General features: G+C 50.5%; 1 protein-coding gene across 1 annotated transcript in view; it reads right to left on the bottom strand.

Moving 5' to 3' along the window:
- The window catches only part of DND1 (DND microRNA-mediated repression inhibitor 1), a 235313-nt gene that overhangs the window by 171961 nt on the left and 40384 nt on the right, over window positions 1-22968 (bottom strand). The gene's annotated exons all lie outside the window — the stretch shown is intronic.

The following is a 22968-nucleotide window of genomic DNA, read 5'->3' as shown; positions in this document are numbered from 1 at the left end:
TCTGGGCAGAAGGGGTATAGGAGGAAAGGCGTACAATAGACCGCAGCTCCACTCGCGACGAAAAGTGCATCCGAGCGAGTGCCGCCTTGGAAATTCAAACGCACAGAACTGATGACATTGCGCGTTCTCTTCTGTGGCGAACACATCTAACCAAAGCTCTCACCATCGCTGAAAAAGGCCTTGCGCCATGTCCGAGCTCAGACGCCATTCATGATCCATCATGCACCGGCGGCTGAGTTCGTCCGCCCTGGCGTCCAGGGAACCTGCCAGGTGTTGAACCACCAGGGTGACGCCCTGGTGTTCCAGCCTTTGCCAGAGCCTCCTGACAAAGGGTCCACAACCCCACCCTGCCCGGTTTGTTGCAGTACCACATGGCGGTGGTGTTGTCCGTGAACGCCTGCACTACACTTACCCGGACAGAGGTAAGGAATGCCTTCAGTGCAAGCGGGATCTGCCGCACCTCCAGAAGGTTGATATGGAGCTGGGACTTCGCCAGAGACCAGAGGCCTTTGATCTCCGCTTCTCCCATGTGCCCCCCCCCTCAGCCCAGGAGAGACGAAATCAGTCACTACTACGTGCTCTGGTTGGGGTAGGGAGAGGGATCTGCCGCTCGCCCAATCGCGGTCGGTGAGCCACCACTGCAACTGTCTCGCAGTGCGCTCCGAGATCATGACGTGGTCTGACAGGTTGCCCTGATGCCGGGCCCACTGAAACTTCAGGTCCCACTGCAGCGCCTGCATCCGCCACCTGGCGTGATGCACCAGAAGGATGCAGGAGGCCATCAGCCCCAGGAGCTGCAGCGTCAACCTGACCGAGACTCGGGATAAAGGCTGAAAGATCGGAATCATAGCCTGAATATCCTGAACCCGCTGCTCGGGAGGATAAACCCAAAACTGTGCCGAGTCCAGAACTGATCCGATGAAGAGGAGCTTCTGAGAGGGACATAGGTATGACTTCGGCACATTGATGAGAACCCCAGCAGGTGCAGGAGGTCGGCCGTAGTCTGGAGGTGGCTGACTACTGTCTGGGGCGAGCCCGCCTTCAACAACCAGTCGTCGAGATAGGGGAAGACTGATACCCCTAATCTGCGCAGATGAGCTGCGACCACCGCCATCACTTTCATGAACACCCAAGGGGCGCTGGTAAGGCCAAAGGGGTAAACTAAGTGCTTGCGGCCTACCGTGAACTGCAGGTAATGCCGGTGGGCCGGCAGGACGGGGATGTGAAAATATGCGTCCTGCATGTCCAACGCTACCATCCAGTCTTCTGGGTCTAGGGCAGCTAAGACCTGAGCCAAAGTCAGCATCTTGAACTTCTCCTTCCGGAGGAAGCCGTTGACATTCAGCAGGTCCAAGATAGGGCGTAGGCCCCCTTTGCCCTTCTTGGGAACCAGAAAGTAGTGGGAGTAACAACCACACCCTACTTCTGGCCCAGGAATGCACTCAATGGCCTCCTTGGCCAAGAGGGCCGTAACTTCCTCTTGCAGAAGTTGCAAGTGATCCCCGACACGCGGTCGTACTGCGGTGGCATTGCTGGAGGGTGTCGCCTCAAAGGGGAGGGAGTAGCCCCTTCGGACGATTTGCAGCACCCACCTGTCCGAAGTGATAGAGCGCCAGTGGAGGAGGTGATGGCGATCCCTGCCACCCACTGGCGTCGAATGGGCCTAAAAGCTCGGACTAGGAAGGCTTTGAGGCGGATGCTGCGGGGGTGGATGTGGACTGGCCTCGCCGCTGTCCCTGCCACGGCGGTTACCACGTCCGCCGCCGCGCTGGATGTTAGTCTGCAGCCCGTGGCTGGCAGAACGTGAGGGGGCCCTCCTTCCTTGGCCACGAAAGGAGCGAAAGGCAGACGTTTGCTGGCGCTGGCCCGACAGGCCCAAGGACTTTGCCGTAGCCATGGAGTCCTTGAAACGTTTAAGCGCACTGTCTGCCTTGGCGCCAAAGAGGCGACGGCCATCAAACGGCATGTCCATGAGGGAATTCTGGACATCAGCAGAAAAGTTGGCGGACCTCAGCCAGGCGTGGCGGCGAACCACCACAGTCATGGAAATCGCCCTGCCCAGTGAGTCCGTGGTATCCAGCCCACATCTGATTGAGTACCGTGCTGCATCCCGCCCTTCCGCAAGGGCTTGAGCGAGTTTGATCCAGGCCTCCTCTGGGCAAGCTGGCAGCACGTCCGCGACAGTGTCCCTCAGAGAGTGGGTATAACAGCCTAAAAGGCAAGCAGTGTTGACCGACCGCAACCCCCAAACTAAGTGAGGAGAACAGCTTCTTACCGAATTTGTCATACCTTTTGGATTCCCGATCAGGTGGAGCAGTCGGGAATGCAGTCTGGGAGTTAGAGGCCTGGATTACCAGGCTCGTCGGGGTGAGGTGGAGGGGGTGGACAGGTAGCTGGGGTCACCCAGGGCCGGGCGGTGGTGCCTGGCCACGTTCCGATCTACAGGCGGACCTGTAGCGGGCCTGGACCAAGTGCCCAACAGAACGTAAGAAAGGGCTTCATTAAACGGCAGTAGAGGGGCTCCGAAGAGCTTGCCTGCGGTTTAAGGACCTCGGTGAGGAGGTTAGTCCTCACGGCCGCGGCGGGGAGCTCAAGACCCAAGGCCTTGGCCGCCCTAGTCAGCAACACGCTGTAAACAGCCCCCTCCTCGGTAGCCACGGTAAGAGGGGCGACAAAGCCAGTGTCCAAACCACTGGCCTCCCCTAGATCCACTGCCCAGTCCTGATACGACCGACACTCCTGTGCCAGAGGGTCCTCAGACCCCTCCCAATCCTCCTCGTCTCCCATCTCCTGATAGTCAGGTGCAAAGGATGGGGCCAGATCATAGAAGAATTGCTCTTCTCACGGAGTCGAATGTGGTGTCTGTGAGAAGTTGGCCTGATATGCAGTGCTCACTATTCTAGTGAACACTATCAGTCCAAACAACCCTTATTGATGTTTGGTTGTAAGTCAACCTGATAGACCAGCTATCCTAGTAGCATGGACACGTGCAGTCTTTAGGCTAAACTCTAGAGGGCGTGTTAAGCCAGCTGTTTTACCATCACATATACCCCTTGAACACCAAGTGAAAGGACACCACACAAGTTATGAAAAATAAAGTATATTTATTTATAACAAGACTACCCTGGCTCTTTATGAGACAGGGAGCTAAGCACACAACAAAACTCTTAAAGAAATACTTAAAGTCGCACAATTTACACAAATGCCCAAGGGGCACGAAAAACCATATACTATACAAGTGGAATGCGAAATACTAGCAGGTAAGTAACTATTCTCATAGGCTTTAGGATCGCTAGGACTGGACTACTGAACCTTTAGATTACAAGCAGGAGGCCTAGGGACGTCGTGGGCAGAGTGGGAACTCTCACGCGTAAGGCGGGAAAAAGTCTATGGAGGCTAGTAAAAGCAAAGTTAGTGTTTTCGGGCGAACCCGACTAGGTAGGTCAAAAACAAAAGTGGATCTAGACACTTAGAGAGTTGGTCTACGCTGGAGCACCGGAGTACTCGGTTTACCTAGCCCAGGGGCTGCGGCTGCATAGGGTTCAAATGTTGTCGGGTTTCTTCGTTGATGAACCAGGAGCCTGAAGAAAGAAGTTGCTGGCAAGCGACCAGTGAAGAAGTTCTTGGGGATCCAAGCCTGGATCGGGGAAGAGGAAGACCTGTAAGCAGAGGGGACCAAGTTCTGAATCACTAGCCAGTGATTTAGGTGGGCACCAGAGTGGCACCGGGCGAAGTCACCTCAACCAGGTGAGTGGGCGCTGCTGGGCTCTGCAGTCTCTCGGAACAGGAGGCGTTGTCAGCGACCAGGATGGAGGTGCGAGCTGTCCCACGAAGATATCTGCTGTCGACGTCGCTGGACCCAGGATTGGGGCAACAAGTCTTGGCAAATGCAAGCCCACGCGGTGGACTTAAAATGGCGTCTGGAGTGGACCAGGAGGGTCCAGGGTGCTCCTCTGTTGGAGGGGAGCAAGGGCAAGTCTGGAGCAACCAGACCAGCGGTGTTTATCGTCGAAGTTAGTCGTCAGAGGGCCACTAGGCAACGGGCCAGCGACCTGGACAACGCGGTGAGCAGCAAAGAGCAGAAGGGCCCCACGCAGATCTCGTGGATGCAGGGGAGCTGAACTTCGGTGCTGGAGCTGCTCAGGGTTGGGGCTTCTCTTACCCCAAAGCACTCGGTCGAGGGTCACTCGGGAGTCGTGCTGGTCAAGCGTCGTGCAGTCTTGGAAGATGGCCGGTCCCTCGAGGTCTCGTCACACCCACGAATCACAGCTGGGCTGATGATGCAGGTAGAGGTCAGAGGTGCCAGGGACGCCGGTTCTCGTCGAGCTGGGCAGTCTTGATCCGGTGAGGAGACTTACAGCAGACCGCGATGCTTGGTTGGTGCCTGCTGCTGCAGGGTGACTACTCCTTAGTCACAATGGAGAAATCTTAGGAAGAAGTCTTGCGTTCCTTTCGTGGAAAGTAGTTTCAGGATTCAAAGATGATCTAATTTGGAAGGGGGCCTGCTCCTACCTTTATCCTGCAAAAGGGGGCGGGCACGCGACTAAGTCCTGCCCTATGGGTGGGACTAGGAGGGGGTGGTTACACCCCTCTCCTTTGGCGGGCTTTCCCCAGATCAGGGGCTGGAGTGCCCCTGGAACTGGTTCAAGCCGGCCTATGCACAGTGAGCACCGGGGTGCCACTTGCAGTCACCTTCCTCTAAAGCCCTGCCTACCTAGGATACACAAAATCCTGTCTGGGATGGTGCTGGCACCGCCCCTGGCAGGAAACCCTTTGTCCTTGCCTCCTGTGCTGGGAGGACTCCCAGCAGCAGGAGGGCAGACTTGTGTCTCGGTGGCAGCATCCATCTTGTGGAGCTGAGGCTATGTCTGACTTTAACCGGGGTTACAGGTTACATACATGTCGTGTCCCTCTAGAAGGGTGGAATGCTAACCCCGTCGCCAGAATTGGCGAGGGGTTAGTATTCCAATTCGTATGACACCTTACTCGACATGTTTTGATAAAGCGATACCAGAGTTGGCATATAACCGCGAGGATTATAATGCACTTAAGAGTATATGGTATGCGATATCATGGAACAGCTATTAGGACTTGGTTCCGCAAGCTGCAAACGGGCTCAGCTCATGCCAGAGCACCAATTCACCTTATTCCACGCACTCTGCCTTCAGGATTGTTAAGGCCTGCCATAGGAGTGACTGATAGGAATATAGGTGTCCATTGTAGGTTTAGATATAGGAATACTATATCTAAAGCAAAGGGTGATTACACCACCTTGCCCCAGCTGTCAAGCAGCCAGTTGTGTCTGGTTTAGTTAGTCAACCCAGGGGTGGCATAATACATGCTGCAGCCCCTGGGAGACTTCTGGGTGCACCTCAGCCCTGGGTACAGGGACTTGGAGAGGGCCCAGTGCCAATTCAGTACCTGGGTACAATTTGGAGTAGAGAGAACAGCTAGGCTGTGGGTCTGATTAGCAGGCCCACAGCCAGGGAAAGTCGTAAACCAGTGAAGCAAAAAGCAAAAATCTGGGTGATCATAGGATTGCAGACCCTACTCTCCTACAGTGTCGAGTGACGCCGAACCCGGACCGAGGAAGGGACCGGGGACGTCGTCGGGGGGTGACACCCTTGGGGTCGGCAGAGGGGTCGTAAGGTCGACCAGCAGCGACCTGCATCCGGACGCGGTGGGGCCCTGCGTCGTCGGGACCAAAGTCGCCGGGGCCAAAGCCCCCGGCCCGCTTGGGCTCCCAGTCAGGACCACGGGGCCCGAAGGTGCCACAGCGGGACTAGACGGAGGAGAGAGCGGACCCCATGAGGAAGGCATCGATCTTCTCCGACACGTTCAGCCCAAGGACCGGCGGGTAGGAGGCTGGCAATGGCTGTCGGAGCCACGTGGGCGGTGTCGCCCACCCCCAGCCGCATCGCGAGAGCGTTGGGGGGGGGGGGGGGGGGGGGGGGAGTCTGAAGAGCGAGGTCGTCTCTTAGACTTCTTGTGCCTCTTACCCGAGAACTTGGAGCCCGACGAATGGTGTTGGCTCACCGAGCTGCGATGACTGTGGCCCCTTTGACCTGCCGTGAATGGCGTGGGGCAGACTGCCGGAGCTCGAGGCGCTTACGGGACCGCCCCCGCCTAGCCTTCAACGTAAAGGCATCAGTCGGGTGCAATCGGCACAGGGCTTGAACCCAGGCATCCCTACCGGCACAGATAGTCTTAAGACTCGAAACAGGATCAAAAAGAACGAAAAGGTTAGTAAAAAAGTGACTAAGGAGTACTGCTTTTTCCGGATCTGCGCTTGCTTGCGCGGAAAAAAGAACGGACGTCAGCACGCGAGGGCGGCGTCTAAGTACTCCGACGTCATCCCGACGCCGGAGCCGCAGATGACGCCTACCGACACGTAGGGGTACTGCTATGCAAAACTTTCCGGATTCAGTCTGATGCCTGGGGATATTCTAAGGTAAGGAATCTAACACTAACCTTTTTCTATCAGATTTGCTTTTTTGTGCTGGGTTCATAATGCACAGTAGTTTTGTTTATTTTAGGTGTGCATCAATGATTTGTAATCACTTTCTGTGAAACATACAAAATACAGGGACAGACCCTCTTCAAATTCTCCTGGGAGAAAAGCTAACAGAAAACAATATGCACAAATGCATAGGGCTTTAGTGATGTTACTGCAAACACACACCTCAGACAGGCTATGAGAACTATACTTTTGAAAAAAGGGGAACCCTACCGGAACAATGTGCTTGCTATGCGCAGGGACAAAACCTATGTGAGTAGAAGAAACCAATAGCAAGCTTCTATATAGCCACAAACTAATATTCTAGGTTTTATAAAAATGTAACCCCATTATTTTCCACGTACTGACTTAAAACACTTATTATTGAAAAATATATGGTTTTTTATTTTGTTTTAAATCTGTTTTTTGTTAGTTTAATTTTTGTAAAATGTAAATTAACATAATGAAAACAAAATAAATAAATTCTATACAGTGATGAAATGAAGGAAAGAAAACAAGTTACTTACCTGTAACTACGGTTATCCAGTATTGGTATCTTTCATAGATTCACATGCCTGAATCATTCCCTGTCGTCAAGGCGGGAGTCCCACAGTAAAAATATATACAATAGCAGTGCCTAAAAATTTCTTGTAGTAGGCTGGCAAAGCCTAAAGGCCTAGCTAGGGCCAAAACCTAGCAGCCTATCTACCTCATTATGTAAAAAGACCTGAAATAATAGCCTCAGCCAATCAGCTGTCCTCACCCTCTAGAACCTTCCTAGCTCAGGCAGTCCTCAGATTTTCCCAGCACAAGTGAGAATAAGTATCCATAAAACAGAACTGCCCTGCCGGGGAGGAGGGTGGGTGCATGTGAATCTATGAAAGATACCAATACTGGATAACCGTAGTTACAGGTAAGTAACTTGTTTTCTTATCCAGTATTGGGGTATCTTTCATAGAATCACATGCCTGAATCAGAGTAGCAAGCAGTGACATCATGTCTGTCGTTAGAGGAAGGTGGGAGACAAAATAAAATCGTATACACCCCCACACAACCAGGAAGGTAATAGAGCACAAACTTGTTTACATAACATATGCATCAAAAACCTTCATAATGAATATGCTACTTACCAGTATGCATCTGTTCTTGGCATGTAGGGCTGCTAACATGCATATCTTGTGCATAGATCGCCGCCTAGTGTTGGGTCCGGATGATTGCACATTGTTGTCCTGGAAGAGTCTTCGAAGTATCACGAGATAGGTGGCTCCTCCCCTGGACTACAGTGCTCATGGGCATCGACTCCATCCCCAGATTGTTTTTAGCCATTGCGGCAAAGATGGAGTATGACAGTGTTAAAGATGTCCATGCTAATGACTGAATGCAAGAAGCAATCTGCAGCTGCTACAGGCGCCTGGGAGGACGGTGGGCGATATGAATGTTAGCAGCCCTACATGCCAAGAACAGATGCATACTGGTAAGTAGCATATTCAGTTCGAGGCATGTGGGCTGCTAAATTCATATCTTGTGCATAGAATACATAGCAGTCCCTCCATTAACGGCGGCCGCCCGTGCCAGCTGCAGAAGTCTGAAATAGAGTCTTGAGAACAGCTTGTCCTACAGCTGCCTGCTGTTTGGAATGCACGTCTACGCAGTAATGTTTGGTAAACGTGTGTGGTGTGGACCACGTGGCTGCTCTGCAAATGTCTTCTAAAGGAATGTTTCCTAGGAATGCCATGGAGGCTCCTAACTTGCGTGTGGAGTGTGCTCTGGGTGGGATCGATAAAGTGCGTTTAGCTTTCTGATAGCAAATCTGAATACATTTAACGATCCACCTGGCTATTCCCGCTTTGGAAATGGGGTTGCCCTTGTGCTGAGCGGAAAAGGCAACGAATAGTTGTTGTGTTTTTCTAAATGGTTGTGTTCTGTCAATATAGTATATCAACGCCCTTTTAACGTCCAAGGTATGGAGCATTCTTTCCGCTACCGTCTCTGGATTTGGAAAGAATGCGGGCAGTTCAATTGACTGATTGACGTGAAATGCGATACCACCTTTGGAAGGAACTTGGGGTTAGTGCGGAGCACCACCCTGTTGGAATGAACCTGAATAAATGGCTCTTGTATAGTGAGCGCCTGTAGCTCACTAACACGTCTGAGAGACGTGATGGCAATGAGGAAAGCCACTTTCCATGTCAGGAATTGAATCTCACATGAATGTAGAGGCTCAAAGGGTGGACCCATCAACCTAGTGAGGACCACGTTGAGATTCCAAATTGGAGCGGGTGGGGTTCTGGGAGGAATGACCCGCTTCAGCCCTTCTAGAAAAGCTTTAATGGCAGGCACCCTGAAAACAGAGAGGTGCTGCCTGTTCTGAAGATAAGCTGCTATGGCTGACAAGTGTATTCGGATGGAAGCGTACGCTAAATTGCATTTGTAAAGATGTAACAAGTAGCAAATGATGTTGGGAATGGATGCATCTAGCGGATTTATGTCATGCTGTGTACAGTAGATGACAAAACGCTTCCATTTCGCTGCATAGCAAGCTCGGGTAGTGGGTTTCCTTGCCTCTCTGATGATGTCCATACATTCAGGAGGCAGATTAAGGTAGCCAAACTCTAGGACTTCAGGAGCCAGATCGCCAGATTGAGCTGTTGCGGATCTGGGTGCTGAATGTCGCCAAGGTTCTGCGTCAAGAGCCTGGGCGTGAGGTGCAGTCGTTGATGCGGTACCACGGAGAGTTCTAGAAACGTGGTGTACCATGATGATTGGCGTGCCCACGTTGGAGCAACCAGGATGAGCGTCAGCGAGTGTTGCTTTAGCTTTCTTGCCACCAGCGGAATGAGAGGTGCTGGGGGAAAAGCGTACGCAAATCTGCCTGACCAGTTCATCCATATCGCATTGCCTTGCGACTGTGGGTGAGGGAACCTGGCGGCAAAGCTTTGGCATTTTGCGTTTTCCCTTGTGGCAAACAGGTCCATCTCCGGATGACCCCACTGCTGGAAGTACGGGCGGAGTACAGATGGATGTATCTCCCACTCGTGCATTTGATGGCTGTACCTGCTGAGCAGATCCGCCATCTGGTTGTCCTTGCCCGGAAGGTGTTCCGCCATGAGGAAGATGTTCCTCTGAATGGCCCACTTCCACATGCTCTGAGCCAGATGAGACAGCTGTGGAGAGTGTGTACCCCCCTGCTTTTGGATGTAGTACATGGCTTTCATGTTGTCCTTCCGGATCAGCACGACCTTGTTGCACAAATGTACTTTGAAGGACTTTAACGCCATAAAGATCGCCATCAACTCCAGGCAGTTTATGTGCATCTTCCTTTGCTGTGTCGTCCATAGTCTCTGCACCGTGTAGTGGAGCACGTGAGCCCCCCAACCCTGGAGAGAGGCGTCCGTCGTGAGGATGATCTGTGATACAGGCTCTTGGAACGGTCGGCCTTTGCAAAGGTTGTGTGGAGTCCACCAATGCAGAGAGTTGTATGCCCGACCAGTTACCAACACTAGGTCTTTCAACTGTCCATGAGCCTGCGTCCACTGATGTGCTAGACATTCCTGGAGCGGACGCATATGCAGTCTCGCATGCGGGACTATGAAGATGCAGGAAGCCATCATGCCTATCAACTGCATGAACACTCTCGCTGGGAGTGAGTGTTGGGGTCTGAACCTCTGGATTAGCGACTGGATGTTGTCGATCCTCGCCGGGTTTGGCTGTGCTGTGGCAGCCATAGTATTGATGGTCGCGCCCAGATACTGCCGCACGTGGGCAGGTTGGAGGTGCGACTTTGGATAGTTTAAGGAGAACCCCAGACTGTGAAGGAGGTGAATAGTGTGGGACAGGTCTGCAGCGCACTGTTGTTCCGACTTGGCTTGAACGAGCCAGTCGTCCAGGTAAGGGTAGACATGCATGTTCTGTCTTCTGAGGTGCGCCGCCACAGTCGCCAGACACTTCGTGAACACTCTGGGGGCAGTGGTCACTCCGAAGGGTAGGACCTTGAACTGGTAATGCCTGTTCTGTATGGTAAACCTGAGGTACTTTCTGTGGGATGGGTGGAGTGGTATGTGAAAGTAAGCATCCTTGAGGTCCAAGGTTGCGAGGAAGTCTCCCTTGTTTAAAAGTGGAAGAACCTGTTGTAGCGTTAACATGTGAAAATGTTCCGAGAGTATGTATAGATTGAGGGGGCGCAGGTCCAGAATGGGTCTGAGTGAGCCGTCCTTCTTTGGTATTAAGAAGTACAGGGAATAAACCCCTGTGCCTTCCTCCTCCACTGGCACGAGCTCTATTGCTCCTTTTTGCAGCATTACGAGAACCTCCTGCTGCAACAAGTGCAAGTGCTCTGCTGACATAGGACGTTGTCTTGGGGGTATGTTGGGGGAGTGGACGTTCACTCTAAACAATACCGAACTGGATAAGCTTCCTTACCCACCTGTCTGTGGTGATGTTTTTCCAGACTGGCAGGAACTGTTGGAGTCTTCCCCCGACAGGTGATGGATGGTCGGGGGGCAGTGACAGGGAGTCACTGTTTGGTGGCAGCAGAGGAACGGAAGTATTGTTGCCTCTGCCTCTGCCCTTGGCGCTGTTCCCTCTGTAACCACCTCTATTCTGCTTGGGGGTAAGAGGCCTGGGCGCCTCCTCTATGGAAACTTGTCTGCTGTGCCAAGTGTCCTCTGGCAACACCCCTTGTACCTGAGCGACGAAAATTGTTGCCCCTGTATTGCTGAGACTGAAGTGCACCCATGGACTTAGCTGTCCGTGTCTTTTTTAATTTTCTCAAGGGTGGTGTCAACCTCCGGGCCAAACAGTCTGTCTGGATTGACGGGTTGGTTGAGGATAGTTGTTTGGATCTCGGGCTTGAACCCCGAGATGGGGAGCCAAGCTTGACGCCTCAACATAACACTAGTGCACACCGCCCTCGCTGCCGTATCTGCAACGTCAAGCGCACATTTAATCGCAGCATTAGAAATGAGCTTGCCCTCTTGGATTAACATTTCAGCTCCTTCTTTGAACTTGTCTGGAAGGTGTTGCAGAAGCTGTTCCAAGGTGTCATGCGCCCTATCATATCTAGCCAACAGGGCTTGTGTATTGGATATGCGCCATATGTTTGCAGCCTGTGCTGCCACCCTTTTGCCCCCTGCCTCCAGCACTTTTGACTCTTTGTCCGGGGGAGGAGCTTCACCCGTTGTCTGTGAATTCGCCCTCTTGCGGGCATTGGAGACGACCAAAGAGTCCAGAGGCAACTGGCCTCGTATATAAGCAGGATCCCCAGGTGCCGGTCTGTATTTCTTCTCTATACGTGGGTTGACCACCCGTGCCCTGGTGGGTTCCTTGAAAATGTCATTGGCATGTTTGAGAACCCCTTTAAGCATTGGCAGTGTTTTGACAGTCTTTTCCGATGCAGAGAATGTATCAAACAAGAAGTCAACCTCCACAGGGTCGGCATGCATCTCCACCTTGTGATTCGCAGCCGCCCGTTCAATCAAGGCATTAAATGCCGCCGTGTCTTCAGTAGGAGAAGTTTTTATTCCATAAAGCTGTGGGTCACTAACCACCTTTTGGTCACCCTGGTCACCAGTGTCTATCCATGAGTCCTGCTGTTCATCAGGGTCATTATTGGCAGGGAAGGTATACTCATCATCCTGTTCATTCCCATCCCCCTCTGAGTAGGTGGGTGAAGGCGTCGGACTCCTCCTAGGCTGTTGAGGAATGGGTTCCACAAGCTCTGGAGTATCTGGTGCAGGCCTTTTCTTTTTTAGAGGAATTACATAGGAGTCCACTGGCTGGGATGTAATTTTCCTTTTGCAGAGCAGTAATTTGCCCGTGTCGGCGTCGATAAAATGCTCCGCATTGTCGTCCTGCGAAAGTGGTTGAGCAGAGCTTCCAGCACGCTGAGTCTGCCGCAGCCCCTCCGAGTCATCGGGCACCGTACGAGGTGCGAAAGCCTTTGGTGCTACCTTTGGCGGCAGAGTATAGAGGAGTGGCGTCGAAGTCTTCTTCAGCGGGACAGCCACCGTTGGTACCGAGGACTTTTTCGGTTCCGACGCCTTGTCCCGTATCCTCTTCAGGGAGTCCGCGACCTGCTTAGTAAAAGAAGCGGACGGCTTCGTCGATCCGACCGAGGCCTTCGATCCACCACCAGGTGAGGATCCGAGCGTTGCCGACTTCTGTTGGGGCACGGACGCACCCTCGACAGCAAGGGTTCGTTCCCCTGTCTTGGCTGTAGGCGTCGACGCCGCCGGCTTCGGATCGGCAGTTCTTCCTCTTTGCGTCTTGGTTTCAGAGTTAGGCACGGCAGGTTTGGGTGAAGGTTTCGACAGTTTTCTTTGATGTCGACTCCACCACCTTGCTCGACACATGCTCGACTACTTTCTTGGAGCCGGCCTCCTTGGCCCCTTTGGGTGCCTTTTCATTGTCGACTGCCTTTTTAGGCTTGGAAGCCTCCAAAGACGGTTTTGATGCCGTGTCTGCCGTCTTCGGTTTCGATGGTGCGTCGGCCATCTTAGAAGAAGTCGAAGCCGATGGTTTCGGTTTCGTTTTCTGTAACGGAGGTTCCGCTGAAATGTCTGTAGCCGGGCCAGAAGGCAGGGCCGAGGACTTAGGTGGAGGGTCGTGGGTAAGGCCGAGTGGCGATCCCGTGACCTGAGCCTTGGTTATGGTACGGACGGGGCATAGCTCTTCCTCAGAGCTATGTTCCGCGGCCCCATAAACTTCCTCGTCGTCCCCTACCTCCTCGACGTATTCGTCTAGGTCCAGGCCCTCCACGGCCTCTCCGTAGTCAGGCTCGACCTCTGCTGATGGAGGCGATATCTGAAGCTGAAGCTCTTGCTCGTCTGCTTCGGGGTCGTTGAAGATGTCTACCGGTGCCGATCGCTGTGCCTCAAGGCGCGCCGAATCTTGAGCGTCTTCTTTGACCTGAACTTCGAACAGGCCATAGAGTCGGCCTCGTTGTGGTCCGGCGACAGGCACTTGTTGCATACAGGATGCACGTCAATGTGTGGGTACTTCGAACCGCACACGGGACACTTTTTGAATGGACTTCTTTCCATTGTAGTTTCGTCGGGGTCTTGTTGCGTCAAAGGGCCTCGATGACCGAAGAGTCACACGACTCCCCAGAAAACCGACTCGAAGAGTTGGAGTATACACGAGAACCGTACGCCAACAATACAGACGAGGTTAGAAAGCCTTTTGGCCTTCAGAGAACTGTTTTTTTATCGATTCTGACAGGAGACGTCGAAATCACATCCGAACCCAATGGCGGAAAAAAACAATCTGGGGATGGAGTCGATGCCCATGCGCACTGTAGTCCAGGGGAGGAGCCACCTATCTCGTGATACTTCGAAGACTCTTCCAGGACAACAATGTGCAATCATCCGGACCCAACATTAGGCGGCGATCTATGCACAAGATATGAATTTAGCAGCCCACATGCCTCGAACAGTACATTACAGATAGGACAGCGTTTGAAAATGCTAAAAACATCATAATGAAATACATATGTTTAAAACAGTCAAATGAAGAAGAAAAGACTAAAGAGTCTAACCTTAGTGAAGAAGATGCTGCAGCACCGCTTCTCCAACTGCTGTATCATCATGAGTTGCCGACTGCAGACAGTAGTGCTTCGTAAAAGTGTGCACACTTTTCCACGTAGCAGCTCGGCAAATGTTCTCCAGCGTCACTCCAGCGAAAAGGGCCGTCGACGCTGACATTGTTCTGGTGGAATGGAATGCGCTTTAACCTTTCTTGTTAAAGGTTTGTTAGCTTTGTCATGACAGAAGATAATCGTAGACGACAACCATCTAGCTATAGTTGCCTTTGTTACAGCTTGACCCAAGGTGGCTCGACCATAAGCAACAAAAAGCGGATTAGATTTGCGTATGTCCTTTGTTTTTTGAAGATAAAACTTAAGGCACCGTTTCACATCTAGGGAATGTAAAACCTTCTCCGCCGGAGTTTTAGGATCCGGGAAAAAAGTCTTGAGCTTGACAGGTTGATTGATGTGGAATTGGGTCGGCACTTTTGGGATGAATCTTGGGTTGGTTCTAAGCGTCACAAAGTCTTTAGAGAATTGTAAGAAATGCTGTGCAATGGTGAAGGCCTGTATCTCACGGACTCTGCGGGCTGAAGTGAGAGCCAGTAACATAGCCACTTTCCAAGTTAGAAACTTTGGCTCGGCCTTGTGAATAGGTTCAAAAGGCCTTTTTAGAAGTTGAGACAGAATATTAAGATCCCACTCAGGAGGAGGAGGCCGAACTGATGGAAAATCTCGGAATAGCCCTTTAAGGAATTGTTTGATCAAAGTTGATGAACATAAGGATGGTTTGTTGGAACTCTTCCTGAATCTGGATATTGCCGCCAGATGTACCTTAATGGACGAGAAAACCAGTCCAGCCCTAGCTAAAGACAGGAGATAAGGAAGGATGGCTTCAGGTGGAGCTTGAATTGGATGAACATTATTTTCTCCACACCAGGAACAGAATAGTTTCCACTTAAAACGATATGTCTTGATGGTACTTTGCGCACAGGCCTGTGATAAAAATCACCCTGCAGTCTGAGATGTTTCTTGAACTCTAGGAAGTCAGGAGCCAGGCGTGCAAGTGCAGTGATTGAGGATCCAGGTGTCAGATCTGGCCTCCCTCTCTTGTTAACATTGACACTGTCGGATTGAGACGAAGTGGAGGCTGCCGAGAGAGTAGAAGGAGCTCCTGAAACCAAAACTGTCTTGGCCAACGGGGAGCAATGAGGATGAGAGTGCAATGTTCCCTCTTCATCTTTTGTAGTACTTTTGGAATGAGCGGAATCGGAGGATAAACGTATGCAAATATTCCGGACCATCTCATCAAAAGGGCATTTCCCCTTGACCCCTGTTGAGGAAACCTGCTGGCATAAAACAGGCATTTGCTGTTCTGCTGCGTGGCGAACAGATCCAGTGTTGGTGTTCCCCATGTTTGAAAGATCCTCTCCACTTGATGTTGTTCGAGCTCCCATTCGGGACAGCCTGTGAAAGCCCTGCTGAGGTTGTCGGCTAGAGAGTTCTGGACGCCTTGCACATGTTCTGCTCTGAGGGATATGCCGTGGCGTATGGCCCATTCCAACAGCTCTTGAGCCTCCAGCGACAGGGTGAGATTTTGTTCCTCCCTGTTTGTTGATATAGTACATGCTGTTGGTATTGTCCGTGCGCACCAGCACGGACGAATTCGCAATCCTTGGAAGAAAGGCTTGTAGGGACAGAAAAATGGCTCTCAGCTCCAGTCTGTTGATGTGTTTCTGCCAGTACTGACGCGACCATCGTCCTTGAATCTGAAGGTCCTGAAGGTGACCTCCCCAACCTTCCATGGAAGCGGTGACCTCCCCAACCTTCCATGGAAGCATCCGTAGTCAGGATGAACTCTGGTATGTCGTAAGGCCCGGTGACAAATTGTGCACCTTCAACCACCAAAGAAGGGCTTGCTTCATCTTATATGTTACTTTGATGCGGTCGAACGATCCGTCGACTTGCCTCCACTGGCGAAGTAATTCCTCCTGCAGCGGCCTCATACTGAGTCTCACCATAGGGATGAGGCTGATTGCAGCCGAGCATATCCCTAGAAGGGAAGCAAATGTTCGAACTGAAAGTGACCTTGCAAATATTTGTTTTGCTAGCTTTAGCAGTTTGTTTTGCCGCTCCTGAGTCAAGAATGCCTTGCACTGGCATGTGTTCAACACCGCTCCCAGAAAGGTCAACTCCTGGCGAGGCTGAAGCTGAGATTTGTTCGAATTGAGGGTCAGTCCCAGATTTGAGAAGAGGGAGAGGGAACTCTTGACCACTTCCATCGTGGAGTTTCTTGATGGTCCTTTTAACAGCCAGTCGTCGAGGTATGGGAAAACTTTTATTCCCTGTGACCTCAGCATGGCTGCCACCGGGGCTAAACATTTGGTGAATTTTCTTGGGGCCGATTTCAGGCCGAATGGAAGCACTTTGAATTGAAAGTGGACGCCAGCCACTGCAAATCTTAGGTATTTGCGGTGTTTTGGGTGAATAGGGATGTGGATGTAGGCGTCTTCCAGATCCAGAAGCCATAAAGTCCCCTTTGTTGAGACAATTCAGAATGTCAGTCAGCGTTACCATGCGAATACTCCGTTTTAGATATTTGTTGTGTTGAGCTTGCGCAGATCTAATATTGGACGCCACTCCTGAATTTTTCTCTATGAGGAAGAAGCGAGAATAAAATCCTTTCCCTTTCTGAGAAGCAGGAACCCGTTCTATCGCATTCTTGTGCAGCATCTTTAAGGCCTCTTTGAAGAGTAAGTGAAGATGAGGGGAGGGGGACCCCTGGGCGGCACTGTTGGTGGTTTCTGCAAAAACTTCAGAGTGTGTCCATTCCTGACAAGATCCAGGACCCACTGATCTGAAGTTATTTTCCGCCACTGTTGGTAAAAGGCAGAAATTTTGGCACCCACGGGAAGGGGAGGATGAATGACTGACGTCCGGCAAAGCTCATTGGCGCTTGTTGGAATCACGCCCTTGATTGTTTGAGCGCCGTCTCCCTCCCTGACGAGAGAAACTACCAGAGGCAGGCTGTCTGTAGTATGATTGATAGTACGGTTGTTTGTACTGAGACTGGTACTGTCGATTTTGCTGGTTGGAATAAATCCCTCTGGAGGAGTAACCACGGCCTCTTGCTCCTCTAAAGGACCCTCTCTTGTATTGTAAGGAACACAGGGATTTAGCTGTGTCCGTATCCGTTTTTATTGCAAGCAAAGCGTCATCAATGTGTTTTCCAAAAAGGGAATCCCCATCTTACCCCATGTCCAAGATTTTAGTTTGGACCGCAGGTCTGAAGGTGGTAGCCCTGAGCCAACCTTGACACCCGAGGACTGCTGCTCCCGCCAATTGCCTGAAGTTGGTGTTTGAAATATCAAGGGAGCAATCATTGATTTGCGATGCCGCCCTTTCTCCCTCCAGCACGATCCTGCGCACCTCCTGTTGACGATCCTCAGAGACCAGATCAAGGAACTCAGACAGATCTGACCACATCGGTCTATCATAACGGGCCAAAATAGCTAACGAATTCGCTGCCTTAATGGAGGCTGCTGCATTTGCAGAGAACTTCTACCCTATGGCATCTAGTCTCTTGCCTTCCTTGTCAGGTGGCGTTGAAATAGGAACGGAAGGGTTCTTGGACCTCTGTTGTGCTGCCTGGGATATGACCGAGTCTGGTCGAGGGTGTCCTATTAAGCAAGATGGAGTATCAGATGGCGCACGATACTTCTTCTCAATTCTTGGAAGGACTGCCGGAATGGAAGCGGGCGTTTTCATGATGTTGAGGCCCTCCTTTCATATGTAATCAATAATGGGGATAGCTCTGGTAACTCTGCGATACCCCTCCTTTAAGTCATGCAAAAAGCAGTCAGACTGCTCAACTGTGACAGACAATTCAAATCTGTTAGCAGCACGTTGCATAATATTATGAAATCCGCCAATATCCTCAGGCGGCGAATCTGACGGGCGTGGCGCAGGCGGTGAAGGCATTGGGAATGACAATCATCCCACGGATCCATAGGTGTATTATCTGGCAGTTCGCCCTCTTCCCTGCCATCATCCTCATCATCATCATCATGTGAAGAGGTATCTGTGTCACCTTGGGGTGTAGGGCCAGTATCCTGCCTCGGTGACAATGAAGCTCGAGGTGAAGGAGGCCTTGGCACGTCAACTGGGGCAGGCGGCACACAAGGTGCAACTGAAGTTGGAGGAAATCTTTGGCGATAGTCTGCCAACATAGCTTGTAAGTCTTGAATTACAGTAGATGGCAGATGACTGGTATGGGGCGAATGATATGGCGTTGACAAGTCTTCATTCGCATAATGCCCTTGGTCATCGTCCTCATCTTCCTCCTGATATTTGAGTTTTATATAGCGCAAACTAGACCCGAACCGAATCGGGTATCAGAGCGCTTTACATAGCACCAGTTACGTTACATGAGGACACGCATTCATTTTTTTAAGGCACAGGGAGATTAAGTGATTTGCCCAGAATCACAGGAAGTTTTGGCGTCGTTACCGAGACTCGAACCCAGTTCCCCAGGTCAGAGGTCGAGCGCCCTAGCCGTTAGGCCATCTCCTCTACCCTGTTTAATTGAGAAGGGTGACTGGCAACCACAAAAGGTCCCTCATCCTCTTCACCTTCATCCGAATCATCCTCCACATGTCTCCAAAAGGTGCGATGGTAAGAGTGGAGAAATGTGAGAGTAGTCTCACCTCTGATAAGTTTTTATTTGGAAATGGGTATATTGCACCCTTGTCGGAGGTGTGCTGGGCAACAGATGAGCGGATGCCATTGCTTTCGTAGTAGTCGATAACTACGAACCCGTTGTCATTGGAATTATCGGTGGACGGCTTTTCCGTCGATGGAACAGTCGTCGACGGTATTGATGTTGCCGTCGACGGGGCCGTCGATGGTTGTCTCGTCGACGAAACCTTCGTCGATGGTGCCTTCGTCGACAAACTCTTAGTCGACGAGTCCTTCGTTGACGAGGTCGTCGATGGTGTCTTAGTCGACGAGTCCTTCGTCGACAAGGTAGTCTATGGTGTCTTCGTTGACGAGTCCTTAGTCGACGAGACCGTCTATGATGTCTTCGCAAACGGAATTGTCGTCGACGGGCCAGTTGTTTTCGTCGTCGGGGCCTTAGACGTGTCGTCGACGGAGGCGTTGTCGACGGGACAGTCGACGATGATTTCGACGGCAACTGGCCCTTAGTCGTGCAAGGCTTCACCGGCGACAACATTTTAGCAGACACCAGAGGAGAAGTAATAGCCGAAATGGTGACCATAGCAGAAGAAGTTGAAGAGGTAGAAGTCAAAGTAGCAGTATGAATAGACACCAGAGAAACAGTCTTAGTCTGGGCTGTACTCACAGTGGACTCTTGAAGGAGACGATGCACTCTTTGAGGGTTCTGAGACTCTTTGAGAGGGTTTAAGTTTTTTCCTCCTCTCAGGAGAAGAGCTCTCCCTGGATCTGGCTCTCTTGCTGGAGGTAGAGGCCTTGTCCTCATCTGTGGAAGATGATTTTAACCACAAAAGAACCCTTGCCTCTCTATCCCCGATAGTTTTTGAAGGGAAGGTACAGCAAATCCTACAATCCTTCACAACATGTGAGGGGTGCAGACAATAGATGCAGTCAGAGTGCTGGTCATCCACATGGCCCCTCTTCTTATAGCAGGGGCCACAAGCCTTGAAAAGAGCCTTCTTTTCAGACATTTTGAAGAAAGAGACAAAAACTGAGTAGGCACTGAGGGAGACTCCCTTACACACGAAGTGCGGTGAAGATCTGAAGATAACTGCCTGAGCTAGGAAGGTTCTAGAGGGTGAGGACATCTGATTGGCTGAGGCTATTATTTCAGGTCTTTTTACATAATGAGGTAGATAGGCTGCTATGTTTTTGGGCCTAGCTAGGCCTTTAGGCTTTGCCAGCCTACTACAAGAAATTTTTAGGCACTGCTATTGTATATATTTTTACCGTGCGACTCCCGCCTCGACAACGGGGAATGATTCAGGCATTTGAATCTATGAAACATACCCCAATACTGGATAATGCTCCTTACCAGTATGTATCTGTTCTTGGAGTTACACACTGTGCATAGATCGCCACCTAGTGCTGGGCCCGGATGTTTGCACTTGTTTTTGTCCTGAAAAGTTCTTTGGAAGTCACAAGATAGGTGACTCCTCCTTTGGATCACATTGCGCATGGGCATCAGCTCCATCCTCAGATTGTTTTTCACCATTAGGGAAACAATGGAGCTTTGCAAGAAAAGGAAGGATGTCCATGTAAGCTGTATCTAATTAAGATAATACTGGAACAGATCAAGGTGACCAGGAAGGCGGGTGGGTGTGTGCAACTCTGCAGCTATACATGCCAAGAACAGGTGCATACTGAGAAGTAGCATTATTCGTTCGAGGCATAGGAGCTGCAGATTACACACTGTGCGTAGACTGTATAGCAGTACCCACTCTTAGCGGCGACCACCCGTATCTCTTGCAGTAGTTTGAAGGAAAATGCTACTTACCAGTATGCATCTGTTCTTGGCATGTAGGGCTGCTGACATTCATATCTTAGCATAGATCGCCGCCTAGTGTTGGTTCCGGATGATTGCACCTTGTTGTCCTGGAAGAGTCTTCGAAGTATCACGAAATAGGCGACTCCTCCCCTGGACTACAGTGCGGATGGGCATCTTCTCCATCCTTAGATTGTTTTTCGCCATTGTGGCAAAGATGGAGTATAGTAAAGTAAGAGATGGCCATGCAAAAGAGAATCCTGCAGCTGCGACAGGCACCGGGAAGGAGGGTGGGCGATATGAAGGTCAGCAGCCCTACATGTCAAGAACAGATGCATACTGGTAAGTAGCCTTTTCCGTTCGAGGCATGTGGGCTGCTGAATTCATATCTTAGCATAGACTGTATAGCAGTATCTCCTCTAGCGGTGGTCACCTGTACCAGCTGCAGCAGTCTGAAAAAGAGTTTCAAGGACAGCCTGGCCTACAGAAGCTTGCTGCTTTGTTTGCACGTCTACACAATAGTGTTTAGTCAAAGTGTGTATGGTAGACCATGTAGCTGCCCTACATAGGTCTTCAAGAGGAATATTCCCTAGGAAAGCCATGGATGCCCCCATTTTACGCATAGAGTGTGCTTTTGGGGAAACTGTTAAAGAGTGCGTTTAGCTTTTTGATAGCATATTTGAATGCATTTAACTATCCATCTGACTATTCCTGATTTTGAGATGGGATTACCTTTATGTTGTGGGGGAAAAGCAACAAACCGTTTTTGTTTTCCTAAATGATTTAGTCCTGTCAACATAATATAGCAGAGCTCTCCTTACATCTAGTGTGTGTAGGGCTCTTTCAGCCACTGACTGTGGGTTTTGAAAGAAAACTGGCAATTCTATGGATTGATTGATATGGAAAGTGAATATGACTTTTGGCATGAACTTACGGTTAGTCCGAAGTACTACCTTATTTACATGTATTTGCATGAAAGGTTCTTGAATAGTTAATGCCTGTAGCCTGAGGGAGGTAATGGCAATAAAAAAATGCCACCTTCCGTGTTAGAAATTGTAATTCACATGAATGGAGTGGTTCGAATGGAGGTCCCATAAGTCTGGTAAGTACTATATTTAAGTTCCAGACTGGTTAAGGTGGGTGCTTTGGAGGGATTATCCTTTTAAGACCTTCCATAAAAGCTTTGATTGGGGTACTCTAAACAGGGACAGGCGTGGTCTGTTCTGGAGATATGCTGCTATAGCAGCAAGATGTAGCCTTATGGAGGAGTATGCTAGATTGCATCTTTGGAGACCAATGCACTCCGCAGCGCTCAGCACTCTGCCCTCTAGAGCGAAAAGCTCACCGGAGCCCAGGGCGAGTCACACTCAGAGGTCAGGCCAGTACTCTGCGGTCACCGCTGCTGGCCTGCGCACTTACCCTCTACCTTCTGCCACAGAGTCCTGGAGTCCCGTTCAGCGGTTTGTCCCGAAGTCCCATTGTCCAGCGGTTTGTCCCGTGGCTGTTTTGTGGTCCGTCTCCCGGTCCTGTCTCCCGCTGAGCGCTCATCGTTAGCTGCCGACTGTCACGGAGGAGCTCCTCCTTACTCTGCTCAGCATCAGTGTATCACGCGCAACTCCTTCTCCAATCCAGTAAATCGGTAAGAAAGGGTTGGTGATGTGCATTTTGGGAGTCAAATAAGAACTTTTTTTAAAGAAAATGCAGTTAGATACTGTGTTTTTTGGGCACAGCACAATGTTTTAACTGAAAACTCCATTGGAAATGTCCAGGATTATTTTAATTGTACATTTTCTATTAGGATAATTCTTAATCCGGTGTTGTGTGCATGCATGTGTATGCATGTTTAAATTTATAAACGTCTAATACTGTTTTATAAGGTCTCCCAGGTATCTTAAACCAGAAAAGATGTGTTTATTATAGAAATGCGTAGCACTATAATGCCTTGATATTGTAGCTATTTTTAAATGGAGACTTGTCGCCTCTACATCTTGTTACATATTGGCGAGATCAGAGTCTCCAGGAAACGGGTAATAAGTGAGTTTCCTGAGGTTTGCCTGGCTTCCTTATTCCCTTTTCAATACACTTAACAGGAGACTCTTTTTTGCAATCCTGGTCATCTTTGACGGGCTTCCAATATTGATCTTCATCTTGGCTGAATATTCCTTCTTCGCTTCATTCAATTTTTAACCCCAAACAATGCGGTCTTCCACTGAGGTTTCCCTGTGTGAGCTTGGTTGTTCGTATTGTGTCTGTTCTCCCTATTCCTTTTGAAGTGTTCTGGGTGCAGTGGGGAGGGGAGTCCCCTTTGTGTATTGTTGGCGAAATTTAGCACTGCGCCCGCATCTTTTACAAAAGAAAATTTAGAGTAGATTTTAGGTTGATAGCAGATTTTTGGTGCTTTCACAAGGGATGACGCTGCTGTTTGTTTCTCTATCTAATTCCACCAACACC

Source organism: Lissotriton helveticus, chromosome 7 (assembly GCF_964261635.1).
Source record: "Lissotriton helveticus chromosome 7, aLisHel1.1, whole genome shotgun sequence".
NCBI classification, from domain to species: Eukaryota; Metazoa; Chordata; class Amphibia; order Caudata; family Salamandridae; genus Lissotriton; species Lissotriton helveticus.
Note: the sequence above shows the minus strand (reverse complement) of the source record. Positions and strands in the feature narration are given on the sequence as shown.